Below are 15,111 nucleotides of genomic sequence, written 5' to 3'. Positions count from 1 at the left end.
GGGTTTTTTTTTCGTTTTGTGTTGTTCTGTTTTGATAATAGCCATTCTAGTAAGTGTGAAATGGTACCTCATTGTGGTTTTGATTTGCATTTCCCTAATAGCTATTATTTGGATTTCCTCTTTGGAAATGTATCTATCCATGACTTTTGTCCATTTTTTAATTGAGTTGTTTGTCTTTCTGTTGTTGAGTTGAGGATTTCTTTATATATTCTGGATATTAAACCCTTATTGGATATGTGATTTCTGAATATTTTCTCCCTTTAGTGGGCTATCTTTTTACTTTCTTGACAAAGTCCACTGAAGTACAGAAGTATTCAATTTTGAGGACATCCTATTTATCTATTTCTTCTTTCATTGTTTACACTTTGGGTGTAAGCTCTAGGAAACCACCTCCTACCACAAGATGTCTAAGATATTTTTCTACATTTTCTTCTAAGAGTTTTATGGTCTTAGCTCTAATGTTTAGGTCTTTGATCCATTTTGAGTTAATTTTTGTATAAAGTGTGCGAAAGGATCCTCTTTCATTCTTCTGGATAAGGATATCCAGTTCTCCCAGAACCATTTGTTGAAGAGTCTGTTCTGTCCCAGTTGAGTGAACTTGGCCACCTTGTGAAAAACCAACTGTCCATAGATGAGAGGGTCTATTTCTGAACTTTGAATTAGATTCCATTGGTCAGTGTATCTATCCTTATGCCAGTACCATGTTGTATGACATTCTTTAAAACTTTATTTTTAATTGTAGTAAAAAACACATAACATTAAAATCATTTTAACCATTTTAAGTGGACAATTCTTTGACATTAAGTACATTGACAACACCGTGTAATGTTCCCCACTATTTCCAGACCATGTTCATTACCCCAAACCAAAACTCACACTCTTTTAGCAATAACTCCCCATTCTCCATTCCCTTTACCCCAGTAACCATTATTCTACTTTCTGTCTCTAAGAATTTGCCTATTCTAAGCATTTCATATAAATCATACAATATTTGTCTTTCATGCCTTATTTTGCTCAACATAATGCCTTCAAGGTTCACCCACACTGTAGCATGCAGAGTACTTCATTTCTTGGTATGATTAAGTAATATTCTATTGTATGGATATACTACATTTTGTTTATCCATTCGTTGATGGACACTTCAGTTGCTTCCATTCTTGGCCACTGAGAATGCTGTAATGAACACTGGTGTACAACTATTTGTAGTACATGTCCCTTTCTCAAATTCTTTTGTGTATATATCTAAGAGTGGAATTGCTGGGTATATAATTCTGTTTAACTTTCTGAAGAACTGCAAAATTTGTTTCCACAGAGGCTGCACCATTTATTATACCCACCAACAATGTACAAGGGTTCCTATCTTTCTATATTCTCCCCAATACATGTTAATTTTTTAAATAAAAACATCCTAGTGGGTATGAAGAGCTACATGTACTTTCAATTTGTATTCCTCTAATGGCTAATGATGTGTACCTTTTCATATACTTACTGGCCATGTGAATACCTTCTTTGAAGAAATGTCTATTCAAGTCTTTTGCCCATTTTTTAAAATGGGATTCACAGGGTTACATGGCAGCGACTGCGGCAAAGCAAGAGCCTGGAAAGTGCGGCTACCACCAGCACTGCCGGAGACCTGAGCAGACCCTGGGGGCTATCTGCCGGCCCCGCTCTCTCTCAATGAGTCGGAGAAGTCTCGTTGTATTAGAGTAAGATGGACAGTAGCTTTGATTGTGATTGGGGTGAGCTGGAGCCACCTGATCACTAACAAAAGACACTTTCTGTTAACCAACAGCCACCAGAGCTTCCTGTTGAAATATATACCAACAAAGGAAGAAAAGAAGCAAAATGGAAATAGTGCTTACCAGCACCTTAGAACGATGCTACTGAGGACCAGTCCAAAACTGAATGTATCTGCACTGTGAGGAAAATGTTCAGAGAAGTCTGTTGTGTGCATATTTATTCACATTTTCATTAAATGTTAAATCATTTAGCACAAGTAAATCTGAGTGCATAGTATGTCATTTCATTCAGTTTGAGTTTCTTTAGTATTTTCTTTAAATGTCTGCAGAGTTGCTGCCCCTTTTTTGAATTACAAGTACTGCAATCTTTTTTAATTCTCAGTATGAGTAGAGCATTTTAAGCTTTAAATCTAAGGGGAACTCAACAACCTGGTTGGCATATGCAATGAACATGAAAAAACCATCCTGCTGTGGAAGCAAAATTATTTTTCTTCTCCCTTTTTGAAAGATCTTTCCTTTTGATGCCAGTTTTCTTCCTTGTTTACAGAAGTTCAACAGTTCAAAAGGAAGAGGCAATAGTAAGGGTTTCAAAATGGCTGAGAAATTTGAAAGTCTCAGGAACATTCATGGTTTTGATCTGGGCTCTAGGTAAATGGACTTAAAACCATTGGGTTGTGGAGACGATGGTTTGGTTTTTTCTACTGTAGACAATGAATGTGACAAGAGAGTAGCCATCAAGAAAACTGCCCTTACTGATCCCCAGAGTGTCAAACATGCTCTACGTGGAATCATAATTATTAGAAGACTTGACCATGATAACATCGTGAAAGTGTTTGAAATTCTTGGTCCCAGTGGAAGCCAATTAACAGATGATGTGGGCTCTTACTGAACTGAACAGTGCTTACACTGTTTGGGAGTACATGAAGACAGACTTGGCTAATGTGCTGGAGCAGGGCCCTTTACTGGAGGAGCATGTTAGACTTTTCATGGGCATGCTATGTGGGCTCAAGTATATTCACTCTGCAAACGTACTGCACAGAGATCTCAAACCAGCTAATCTTTTCATTAATACTGAAGACTTGGTGCTGAAGACAGGTGACTTTGGTCTTGCATAGATCATGGATCCCCATTATTCCCATAAGGGTCATCTTTCTGAAGGATTGGTTACTAAATGGTACAGATCTCCATGTCTTTTACTTTCTCCTAATAATTATACTAAAGTCATTGACATGTGGGCTGCAGGCTACATCTTTACTGAAATGCTGACAGGTAAAACCCTCTTTGCAGGTGCACATGAACTTGAACAGATACAGCTGATTTTAGACTCTATTCCTGTTGTACATGAGGAAGATCATCAGGAGCTTCTCAGCGTAATTCCAGTTTATGTTAGAAATAACATGACAAACCTTTAACTCAGTTGCTTCCAGGAATTAGTCGAGAAAGCACTGGACTTCTTGGAACAGATTTTGACATTTAGCCCCATGGACTGGTTGAGAGCAGAAAAAGCACTCTCCCATCCTTACATGAACATATATTCTTTTCCAAAGGATGAGCCAATTTTAAGTCATCCTTTACATATTGAAGATGAACATGATATTTTGCTTATGGATGAAACTCACATTTATAACTGACAATCATGGTTGTCCATTTTCAGTGCATGATTGGCCTACCCATAACAACTTTGATATTGAGGAAGTCAGCTTGATCCAAGAGCTCTATCTGATGTTTCTGAAAAGAAGAAGTACAAGTTTATCCTCGAAAATATTTGTATGGAGATCGTGAAAAGTATCTGGAGGATCCAGCTTTTGCTACCAGTTACTCTACTGACCCTTGTTGGCATTACCAAGATCATCATGAAAACAAATATTCTGATCTGGAGTGTAGCCATACTTGTAACTACAAAATGAGGTCATCATCATATTTAGATAACTTAGTTTGGAGAGAGAGTAAAGTTAATCATTATTATGAACCCAAGCTTATTATAGATCTTTCCAATTGGAAAGAACAAAGCAAAGAAAAATCTGATAAGAAAGGCAAGTCAAAATGTGAAAGGAATGGAATAGTTAAAGCCCAGATAGCTCTAAAGGAAGCATCACAGCAATGGGCTGAAAAAGAGAGGGAAAAGATCAGGGATTTGACTTTGATTCCTTTATTGCAGGAACTATTCAACTTAGTTCACAACATGAGCCTACTAATGTTGTTGATAAATTAAATGACTCGAATAGCTCAGTGTCCTAACTAGAACTGAAAAGTTTCATATCAAAGTCAGTAAGCTAAGAAAAAGAGGAAAAAGGAATGGCAAATTTGGCTCAATTAGAAGCCTTGTACCAATCTTCTTGGGATAGCCAGTTTGTGAGCGGTGGGGAGGACTGTTTTCTCCTAAGTCAGTTTTGTTGTGAGGTAAGAAGGATGAACAAATTGACAAGGAAAACACTTAAACCAGTTACTTGGACAGGTTCTTTAGTAGGTAGGAAGATGCTGAAATGCTAGAAACTGAGCCAGCAGAAGACAGGAAGCTTGGGGAGAGAGGAAATGAGGAAGGATTTCTGAACAGCAATGAGGAGTTCCTCTTTAACAAGCAGCTTGAATCCATACACATCCCAGTTTCAGAGTCCAGTTGGGTCACCACTTAAGTCAACACAGGCCATATTAACACCTTCTGCTATGAAATCTTCCCCTCAAATTCCTCATAAAACATACAGCAGCATTCTGAAACATCTGAACTAAAAACACTCAGCAGACATTTCTCTTTGTATTCTTCATGAAATGTGTTTTGTCTTTTTTATTACTAGTGTTTTAAGTCATTCTTTTTACTTGATCAGATGGTATCATTTTAGTAAGGATTTCATTAGCTTTTGGTTTTTAAAATTCAAACTTATTTTCTACATGTGAGATAGTTTTCATTTTAACTGGCATTTTGTTTGCACACTAAATTTTAAAAATTGAGCAAAATAATGCAATGCAGCCAGAGACAAAAGAAATGCACCAAGACAAGTAAAAACATTCTCTCAATGAACAATGATCTGTTTTACAGGAAACAAAAATGTTGCCTTGAAATTTACACAGCAAGATTGTACATAATTGCATGGAAAATCTGTTTTTTTCCTAAAACATTTTTTCATTCATAAGTATTTTCAAGTTTTTCATACTGTACACATTTCTTAAAACACGATACCAGCAGCAACTGAAAATGAATGCCAAATTTGGTACACGTGTTATCTACCTCAAGTTGGCAAAACATATACCACCCATAGCACTTCACAACATGCACTTCCATTTAGCCAGTGTTTATTACAGTAAACTATTCTCAAGATTCATTCACTGTTTATAAATGTTCTGGTATGCATTCTTTATAGTGAAATGTTAATACATCACATCTTATTTATTTTAGCAAATCAATGTATTTTCTGTATTTAATTATAGAAAATTAACTTAGTTTTTGAAATTTATTTGCAAATACACTTTTTCCATTTGGCACTATGGTTTGTTGCCTACCTAGCTGAATATTTAACGTCAGCTTATTCTAAGGTTGTCCGCGTACTTAATTTACTTACATGTTCATTTTAAGTAATGCACTCACTGTGTATAGGAATTTGTATTTTGGAGGTGCTTGATCTACAAAGAAAAATTAGGAATTACTTCACTATAAAATGCTCCTAGAAGTCTTAATTGTGTTTATTTTTTAAAACAAACTGTAATGTTAGACTTGTGTGCATGGAAGTAATTAAGGTACATCATTATTGTACTTTAAAAATTGTACATAAGACATATTTTGCTTTTACTGTATGTTTTTACTGAATGATCTATTTCCTGTCTCAAGGCAAGCATGAATAAAATTAGGTTAAATGTAGCATGTGACATCACAGTCTCTTAGAAATTTGTTTCATCTATTTTATTTTTACTGAAATTGTCTGTATCTTTGGTTACCCTGTTTAAAAGAAAAGGACAAATAAAACACGCTCAGCAAAAAAAAAAAAAAAAAATGGGGTTCATTGTCTTTTTGTTGATTTGTAGGAGTTCTTTATATATTCTGCATATTAAACCCTTATAAGATACATGGTTTACAAATACTGTTCCCATTCTGTCGGTTATCCTTTCACTTTAGAAGTAAGCATGTCTTGTATGCTTTTTATTCCTCAATTTCTCCATTACTGCCTTTTTTTTTTTTTTTTTTTTGTATTTAGCTGCTTTTTTTGTCATGTGCCATTTTGATACCCTTCTTTCCTTTTCTCCAGATATTTTAGTTATTTTCTTAGAGGTTGCCTTTGTAATTAAACTTACCATCTTAAACTAATAATGAAATAGCTTAATTAGTACCAACCTAATATCAATACTATACAAACTATATATCCCTGTCCCTCTCCTTTTATATTACTGTCTCAGATTACATCTATATACACTGTATGCCCATTAACATAGACTTTAAATGTTATTTTACACATTCTACTGTTAAGTCATATGGGCGGATAGCATCCAAAGGTAAAATAATACAAGATTTTTACCTTTTAAAAGGTAATTACCTATACCAATGTTCCTTATTTCTTCTATGGCTTTGAGTTATCATCTAGTTTCCTTTTATCTCAGCCTGAAGGACTCCCTTTAGCATTTCTTGTAGGGTAGGTCTTCTGGTACAGAACTCTTTCAGCTTTTGTTTATCTGTAAATATCTTAATTTCTCTTTCATTTCTTGAAAGACTATTTTGCTGGATATATAGAATTCTTGGTTGAGTATTTTTTTCTCTTTAATGACTTTAAATATGCCATCTCACTGTCTTCTGGCCACCATGAGTTCTGATGAGAAATCTACTGTTAATCTTTTTGGGGGGATCCCTTGCGTGCTGGTTTGAATATATTATGTCCCCCAAAACGCCATTATCTTTGACGTAATCTTTTGGGGCAGACTGGTCTTTTTGATTAGGGTGTGACCTTTTGATTGGATGTTGCCATGGAGATGTGACCCACCCAACTGTAGGTGATAACTGATAAGATACTTCCATGGAGGCATGGCCCACCCATTCAGGGTGGGCCTTGATCAGTGGAGCCATATAAATGAGCTGACTAACAGAAAGAACTCAGTGCAGCTGTAAGGGACATTTTGAAGAGGAGCTACAGCCAAGAGGGACACTTTGAAGAAAGCACAGGAGCTGCAGATAAGAGCTATTTTGAAGATGGCCATTGAAAGCAGACTCTTGCTCCCGAGAAGCTAAGAGAGGACAAATACCCCAAGTGCAACTAAGAGTGACATTTTTGAGGAACTGCAGCCTAGAGAGGAATGTCCTGGGAGAAAAGCCATTTTGAAACCAGAACTTGGGAGCAGATGCCAGCCACGTGCCTTCCCAGCTAACAGAGGTTTTCTGGACGCCATTGGCCATCCTTCAGTGAAGGTACCCTTGGACACTTTATGGCCTTAAGACTGTAACTGTGTAACCAAATAAACCCCCTTTTATAAAAGCCAATCCATCTCTGGTGTTTTGCATTCTGGCAGCATTAGCAAACTAGAACACCCTGTATGTCGCAAGTCACTTCTCTCTTGCTACTTTCAAATTCCTCTCTTTATAGTTGAATTGTTGACAATTCCACTATAATGTCACTATAATGTAGATCTCTTAAGACTCTATCTTGCTTAGATTTGGTGAGCATCCTGTATATTCCTGTCTTTCATCAGACTGGTGAAGTTTTGGGGCCATTATTTCTTGAAATACTTTTTTCTTTCCCTTTTTCTTTTGTCCTTCTGGGACTTGAATAATGCATATGTTGATATGCTTGATGGTGACCCACAGTTTCCTCAGGCTCTGTTCATTTTTCTTCATTATTTTTTCTTTCTGTTCCTTACACTGGATAATTTCAATTATCTTGTCGTCAAGTACACTGACTCTTCTTCTGCCTGTTCATTCCTGCTACTGAATCCACCTAGTGAGTTTTTCAATTCAGTTACTGTACTTTGCAGAGCCAAAATTTGGTTCTTCTTAATAATTTCTGTCTCTATTTTGTTCAACAATGTTTTCCTAATTCCTTTAGTTCTTTGTATATGGATTCCTTTAGCGCACTGAACTTTTTTCAGGTAGCTGATTTAAAATCTTTCGCTAATATTTCCAATGTATGAGCTTTCTCAGGGATAGTGTTTTACTTTGCTAAAGCTGCCGGAATGCAATATACCAGAAATGAATTGACTTTTACAATGGGGATTTATTAGTTTACAAATTTACAGTTCTAAAGCCATGAAAACATCCCAATTAAAGCACCAAAAGGATACTTTCTATGAAAAAAGGCCACAGGCATTACAAATTTACAGTTCTAAGGCCATGGAAATATCCCAATTAAAGCATTAACAGGACGACACCTTCTCTGAAGAAGGCCACTGGCATCCAGTGCTCCTCAGTCAAATAGCAAGGCATATGGCCGGCATCTGCTTGTCCTTCACTCCTGGGTTTCACTGCTTTCACCTCCTGGTTCCAGTGGCCTCCTCTCTGAGCTTCTTTGGGTCCTCTCTTAGCATCTCTGAGGCTTTTCTCTCTCAGCATCTCCAGGGGCTTTTCCCCTAAGCTCTCTCCAGACTTCTTTGGGTGTTTCTCTCTGACCTCTCTTGGCTTTTTCTGTCCTTTATCCTCATAAAGGACTCCAGTAAAAGTACTGAAGACCCACCTTAAATGGGGTGGGTTACATCTGAAATTGAAATAAACCAACCAAAAGGTCTCATCCACAACCAGTATGCACCCACAGATCATGCCCCTTTCTGGGGTATATAATAGCTTCAAACCAGCACAGATGGTTTCCGTCAAACTCATTTTAAGTCTATGTAGTTACCAAGTATAGTGCTTCCTATGTGCCAGATACTGTTTAAAGCCCTTTAAAAATACTAACTCGTTTAATTCTAGTAACAACCCATTGAGTTAGATATTTTATTTTGCAGATAAGGGAACTGAAGTACAGAGAAATTAAGTAACCTGTTCAAGGTTATACATCAAACCAAGCATTAAAGTGCCAAAGTCCATGCTCCTAACCACTATACCACCTTGCCTCTCTTTATGAGTTTTTAATTTAGGAACTTTCATGGATGTGCCAGCTTGAATATATTATGTCCCCCAGAAAAAGCCACATTCTTTAATGCAATCTTGTAGCGGCAGATGTATTAGTGTTGATTAGATTCAAATCCTTTGACTGAGTGTTTCCATGGAGATGCGACTCAATCAACTGTGAGTGAAATGTCTGATTGGATAATTTCCAAGGAGGTGTTACCCCGCCCATTCAAGGTGGGTGTTAATTGGATCACTGGAGTCGTGTAAAGGAATTCACAGACAGAAGGTCCTCAGAGCAACTGAGAGTGACATTTTGAAGAGGAGCTGCAGCTTACAGAGACATTTTGAAGATGGCTGTTGAAAGCTGACATTTTGGAGAAAGCCATTTTGAAACACAACCTGGGAGCAAAGGAAGACGACACCAACCACGTGTCTTCCCAGACAACAGACCTGTTCCAGATGCCATTGGACTATTCTTCATTCAAAGTACTCTGTTGTTGACACCTTAGCTTGGACACTTTTACGGCCTTATGACTGTAATTTTGTAACCAAATAGACCCCCTTTATAAAAGCCAATCCATTTCTGGTGTTTTGCAAAATGGCAGCATTAGCAAACCAGAACAGATTTTGGTACCAGAGAAGTGGGGTGCTGCTGAGCTTGCAAATACCAAACATGTTGGAATGGCTTTTTAAATGGATAAGGGGGAGATTCTGGAAGAATCTTAAGGAGATTGACGGAAAAGCCCTCAACTGCTATGAAGAGACTGTTGGTAAAAATATGGACTCTATAAAGAAACTTCTGATGAGGCTTTAAACAGAAATGATGAATGTGTCATTGCAAACTGGAAGGCAGGCAATCCTTGGTTAAAAGTGGCAGAGAATTTGGGGAAAATGTGTCCTGGTATCAGAAGGAAGGCAGAATTTGAAAATGATGAACTAGGATTCTTAGCTAATGAGATTTCAACACTGAATATCGAAAGTATGGCCCGGCTTCTCCTTGCAGCTTACAGTAAAATGCGAGTGGAGAGAGAGAAACTTAGAACTGAACTACTGGGTACAAAGAAACTAGAAATTGATGGTCTGGAAAACTCTGGGCTTCCAGAAAGTTAGACCCCAGAAGCTAGAGCCCCATGTGAGGATTTAACCAAACATGGAACCCGACCACCATTTCAGTATAAGCCACGACTGGAGATGGAGTTATCCAGAAAGGATATGTGGAAAGTCCTATTGTCTGATGATTTTGACCCCTGGGTGCTTTATGCCAAGCCAACGAGATATTTGAGAGACCTGTATAGCCAGAGCCATGGCCAGTCTGGACTGGAGGGGACAGAGGAACAAACTGATGGAAAAATCTGTTCAGAGACAGAGCCATGGAGATTGAGGTCTTGAGTCAAGAGGTCTCGGGCAGGGAGAACAAAGCAGCCCACACACATGGAAAGGGTGAGTTTGCCCCGGAGGTTGAGGGCTGACTTTGCACCTCAATGCTCAGGAAGAGTGCTGCCATCCCAGGCCCCAAAGAGGGTGGAGCACATTTCCTGGGGATTGGAGAGCCTGGTCACTGCCCCATTGTTCGGAGAGAGGAGAACCTTTGCCCCGGAGAGGCAGAGTCCGGGTGCCACCCCGATGTTTGAGGAGGGTGGGGCCAAAAGAAAGTGGTCTCCCCAGTGTGTGGATATGTTGGAGCACTCACCCCAGCATTTGGAGAGAAAAGGGCTACAGTATAAGCCTTTGGTAAGCGTGGGACTGCCGCTCTCTCAAGCCTTGAGGATAAAGTGTCATTCAGTAAATGACTCTCAGACTTCGAAATCTAATGGAGTTTGTCCTGCTGGTTTTCAGAACTGCTTTGTTCCTGTTAACCCTGTTTTCCTTACCAGTTCCTCCTTATGGAAATGGGAATGTTTATCCTATGACTGTCCCTTCTTTGTATACCAGAAGCAGATAACTTATACTAGGTTTCAGAGGTCCACAGCCAGAGGAGATCTTTGCTTTTGTACAGACCATGCTTGTGACTGATTTTGATGAGATCTTGTACTTACCTATTGTTACTGAAATGATTTAAGTTTTTGTGATATTGTGATGGGATGAATGTATTTTGTATTTGGAAAGAATATGTTTTTCTGGGGTTCAGTGGGTAAAATGTGCTGGTTTGAATATATTATGTCCCCCAGGAAAAGCCATATTCTTTAATGTAGTCTTGTATTATTCATGGACATGAACAAAGATTTGCACCACAGCAAAGAACATCGACTCTATTGGCCACAAACATATGTATTTTTGTCAGTCCAATGCAATTATTTAGTTTCTGCAGCTAAATACTTTCTAACTATTATATGTTAGATTTTTGACAGTGGTTCTCAACTCTGACTATATACTGGAATCACCTGGATGCTTCATTTAATTGATCTGTTATGGGAACTGGTCATTTATTTTAATGCTCCTGAGATAAATTCACTGTGTAGTGATGACTCAGAACCAATGGTCTATGGCAAGGCTGTGTACTCAAATGCCTGGTGAAATAACATAAGGAGCAATGAGGCTTGTAGCAAACTAAAAAGTCAAATGTAATTAAAAAATTTAACAATTTCTACAAACCCAATTTGGCCCATGGTATATCTTCTGTGTTTGGAGCAGTCTCATTTTATAAACATATTTATGATAAAAGAGTTAATCCAAAATGTAATAATCTTTGAATACATCCTTTATAAGAGATGGAGAAAATCAGAAGAAAGAAAATTCAGAATCAATGTCATCAGCATCTGCTATGTCCTTGTGAAACTTTACAAATGTGTGTATGGCATACAGGTAACTTCTTTATTGTAACTTTTGAACTTTCAGACAAAAGGAATTATGAACAACCTTCTGGAATTAAATTTTCATAAGTAGGGAATTTCTGTGTAAATGGGAATGGGGTACTCAGAAAGCCTCTTGAAAAGCATAAGGATTATCCATTTATTCTAAAATAGTCCCAACAAAGGGCACTGTTATATCTACACTTAAAATACAACCAAGCAGTAGTGTTTAGATGAGTGTTTGTTTCTCAGATGTTTGGATTTTACAACCAGTACAAATTTCACCACCTTAATTTAGGAAACTTATACTGGGGCTACAAAATTTTTATTCCGCCAAGTTAGAGTGTATAAATGTAAGTATACACACACACACACACACACACACACACACACAGAAAACCATTACCATCCTCTAACAACCAACTTACACAGACACACATTACACTCTTTACAATTTTCCTATTAATTCCCGTTTTCCTGTGGACTTACAAAAACTTTTTTTTTTAATCTCTGGCTAACAGTGGGAACCAATAGGAGGGGAAGGCAGTAACAGATAGGAAGAGGAAAAATAGAATTCACTGTACACAATAAAATAAGGCATATTGAGTGTGCCAGTCTGGATGTATTATGTCCCCCAAAAAGCCATATTCTTTGATGCAATCTTGTGGGAGCAGATGTACTAGTGTTGATTAGGTTAGAACCTATTGGTTCAGTGTTTCCAAGGAGATGTGACTCAATCAACTGTGGGTGAGAACTTTCATTTGATCATTCTATGGAGGTGTTGCCCCGCCCATTCATGGTGGGTCTTTATTGGATCACTGGAGTACTTTAAAAAGAGCCACAGTGGCCCAGACACAGAGCAATTGAGAGTGACATTTTGAAGAGGAGCTGCAGCTAAGAGAGAACAAAACACCCCAAGAACAACATTTTGGAGAACGCCATTTGAAACGCAACCTGGGAGCAAGCAGACGCCAGCCACGTGTCTTCCGAGCTAACAGGTTTTCCGATGCCAAAGGCCATCCTTCAGTGAAGGTACCCTGTAGTTGATGCTTTACTTTGGACAATTTATGGCCTTAAGACTGTAACTTTGTAACCAAATAAACCCACTTGGTAAAAGCCAATCCATTTCTGGTGTTTTGCATTCTGGCAGCATTAGCAAACCGGAACATTAAGTCAACATTAAGTCAATACCCTGTTAAGGGCACTGAATAACTGTTGTATTTTACAGTATCTATATTCTCCACCATTTACAGTTTTATTTACAGAAAAAATGATACTCATAATAACTTGAACCATTTTAAAAAAGGGTAAAATTAACCTAATATAATCCATTTAAGAAATATGAACATGAATTCATTAGAAAAGATTTGTATCTGAAAGTTAAAATTTAAGAGTTAAGAATATAAAAAGATTAAAATCAACTATCTTCTAAGTTAGCTTATTTTTTAGTACCTCAAATCTAAGAGGGATGATTCTGGGCATTACGAATACACAGATAAAAGGCAGGTTTTCAATTTAGAGACAGACTAGTGAACAGGTAAGTGATAAATAGAATAAAGGTAAGTACAAGGTGCTATGGAAGCATAAAGTAGAAAGAAGGGTATTTATATAGGATACTGTGCTAGATGCTATAATACATGTGTTTGTGAAGAGGGAGACATTGATTAATAAAACTTCGGGTCTTTGTTTCAGGCATTTACATTCTAATAAATTGGCTTAAATGACACATCCATGGGGATATCATTTCAAGATGCCAAGAGATCCCTGATTCTAAGCAATAATTCTTGTTCATCTGAATTTTAAATTGTTAAAAGCATTATGCTTTTAAACCTCCTGCATACCACCACTGCTGATTTAAAGATGAAAATTTTGGATAATGTTACTTGAAACAGTTAGGAGTGAGTGGGAGGAGAGATAAGGTCCAGGAACCATTCAATCCTCAAATAACTTGAAGACATAAAGACAAAATAGCTACAGATTCACATTTAATGTTATTTAATTTATGTTACTTGAAGTAAGTAAGGACTCTGCTGCTTTTGGTAATCAGCAAGGACTAATAAAAATGGGAGTGCCACAAGTTTTAGTAAAGTCATAACCTAACTATGAATTGCTCGAACTTGGACAATGTACAGATTACTCTTGTAAATACTATGTACCTCAATTACAAATAGAACTGTATGATAGATGCGGTGCTTCCAAGCACTAAATTTTTCAAAATTAGCAAAAGTACTGCAAGGAGAGGTAGTTATAACAAGGACTATGTGACAAATTTGCTTGAATTGTTCAGATAATAATGTATGTGTACTACTTTCCCTCTACAGAAATAACATTAAAATAAAGGGAAATCTAATATAAGAAATCAATATGTGTGTTAAAAAATCAATGGAGAAATTTAGAAAACAACTTCTAACACCAATATTATGACTCGAAAACAAATAAATCTTTACACTTACTATTAAGTATAAAGAACACTTACTATTGAAAAACAGTATATTTACTATTTAATACTTACTATTGAAAAATCATTAACTTAGTTATCTCAACTGATGCTCTGCTTCTGAAAATTCTACTACAGAAATAAAGTATTTCTTACATATGAGTAAGAAATTAACTTGAAAGAACAGTTCGAGCTACCAGGAAAAGCACATTCAAAGTGCCCTTGTTTTTCTCTACAACTGCAAAACCTTAGTTCAGTGTTTTGTTTCGTTTTTTCAAAAAGTGGTCCAACACTCATCTGCATCAAAATTTCTGGGTCCCAGAAACCCACTAAATTGCGTTCTGGAAGCCTGGGAATCAGCATTTGAAATAGTTCACCAAAAGGATGCTAAAGTTTGAGAACACTGCTTTTGACACCTTTTATAAAGTTGCAAACAGGATACACAGATAGTTAAAGAAAACAAGAACACTGTATCTTAGCCAGCAGAGACCAGTAATCTCTAAAGTCAAAGCAAATCACTATCTTCTTAAACACAGTAAGTATAATTTTACCTTTTTTTAGGACTTCAGGTTATCACTATGAGTACCTTCACTCTACTCTAAATGTAGCCTAAGTGACAGCTCGTGTATTTCTACTACTGCATTAGTGGCCCAGCCACAGGAGAAACAACCCCTGTAAGTACTCACTGTGTTCTCTGATGGTTCCACTTTCTCCTTCCAATCATCATCAACTGGTGTCTTCCAATGATCTGTCCTCAGTTATACATTATCATCACCCCCTGGGCAGTTTATCTGCTCTCAAAGATTTGAATTCCACAGAGAGGGCTGCCAATTCTACATTTCCAAAGGATATGTTCCAAACTAAATCCTTACCACTATATTTACCACCTACATAATAAGCCTACCTGCCTGATCTGATCACCCTGTCCTTCCTGCCACCACCCCCTCCCCATTCCCACCCAAAAACACACATTCCCAAACAGGATGCTATTGGCAACACTACCATTCCATTTTCCCAGGCAAGAAATCTTGGCATTATGTTTGACTCTTCCTCTTTACTTCCTTTCCCTGAAACTGCTCATTCTGACCTTTAGAAAGTCCTTGATTTGTCTTCCTCCATTTTCATGATCAT

General features: G+C 37.4%; 1 protein-coding gene and 1 pseudogene across 1 annotated transcript in view; one reads left to right on the top strand and one right to left on the bottom strand.

Moving 5' to 3' along the window:
* BMT2 (base methyltransferase of 25S rRNA 2 homolog) overlaps positions 1-15,111 on the bottom strand; it is a 165,590-nt gene that overhangs the window by 135,381 nt on the left and 15,098 nt on the right. The gene's annotated exons all lie outside the window — the stretch shown is intronic.
* Positions 2,332-4,466, top strand: LOC119534218 (annotated as a pseudogene).

The sequence above is a fragment of the Choloepus didactylus genome, chromosome 5 (assembly GCF_015220235.1).
Source record: "Choloepus didactylus isolate mChoDid1 chromosome 5, mChoDid1.pri, whole genome shotgun sequence".
Lineage (NCBI taxonomy): Eukaryota > Metazoa > Chordata > Mammalia > Pilosa > Megalonychidae > Choloepus > Choloepus didactylus.
This window is presented reverse-complemented; position numbering and strand designations above follow the sequence as displayed.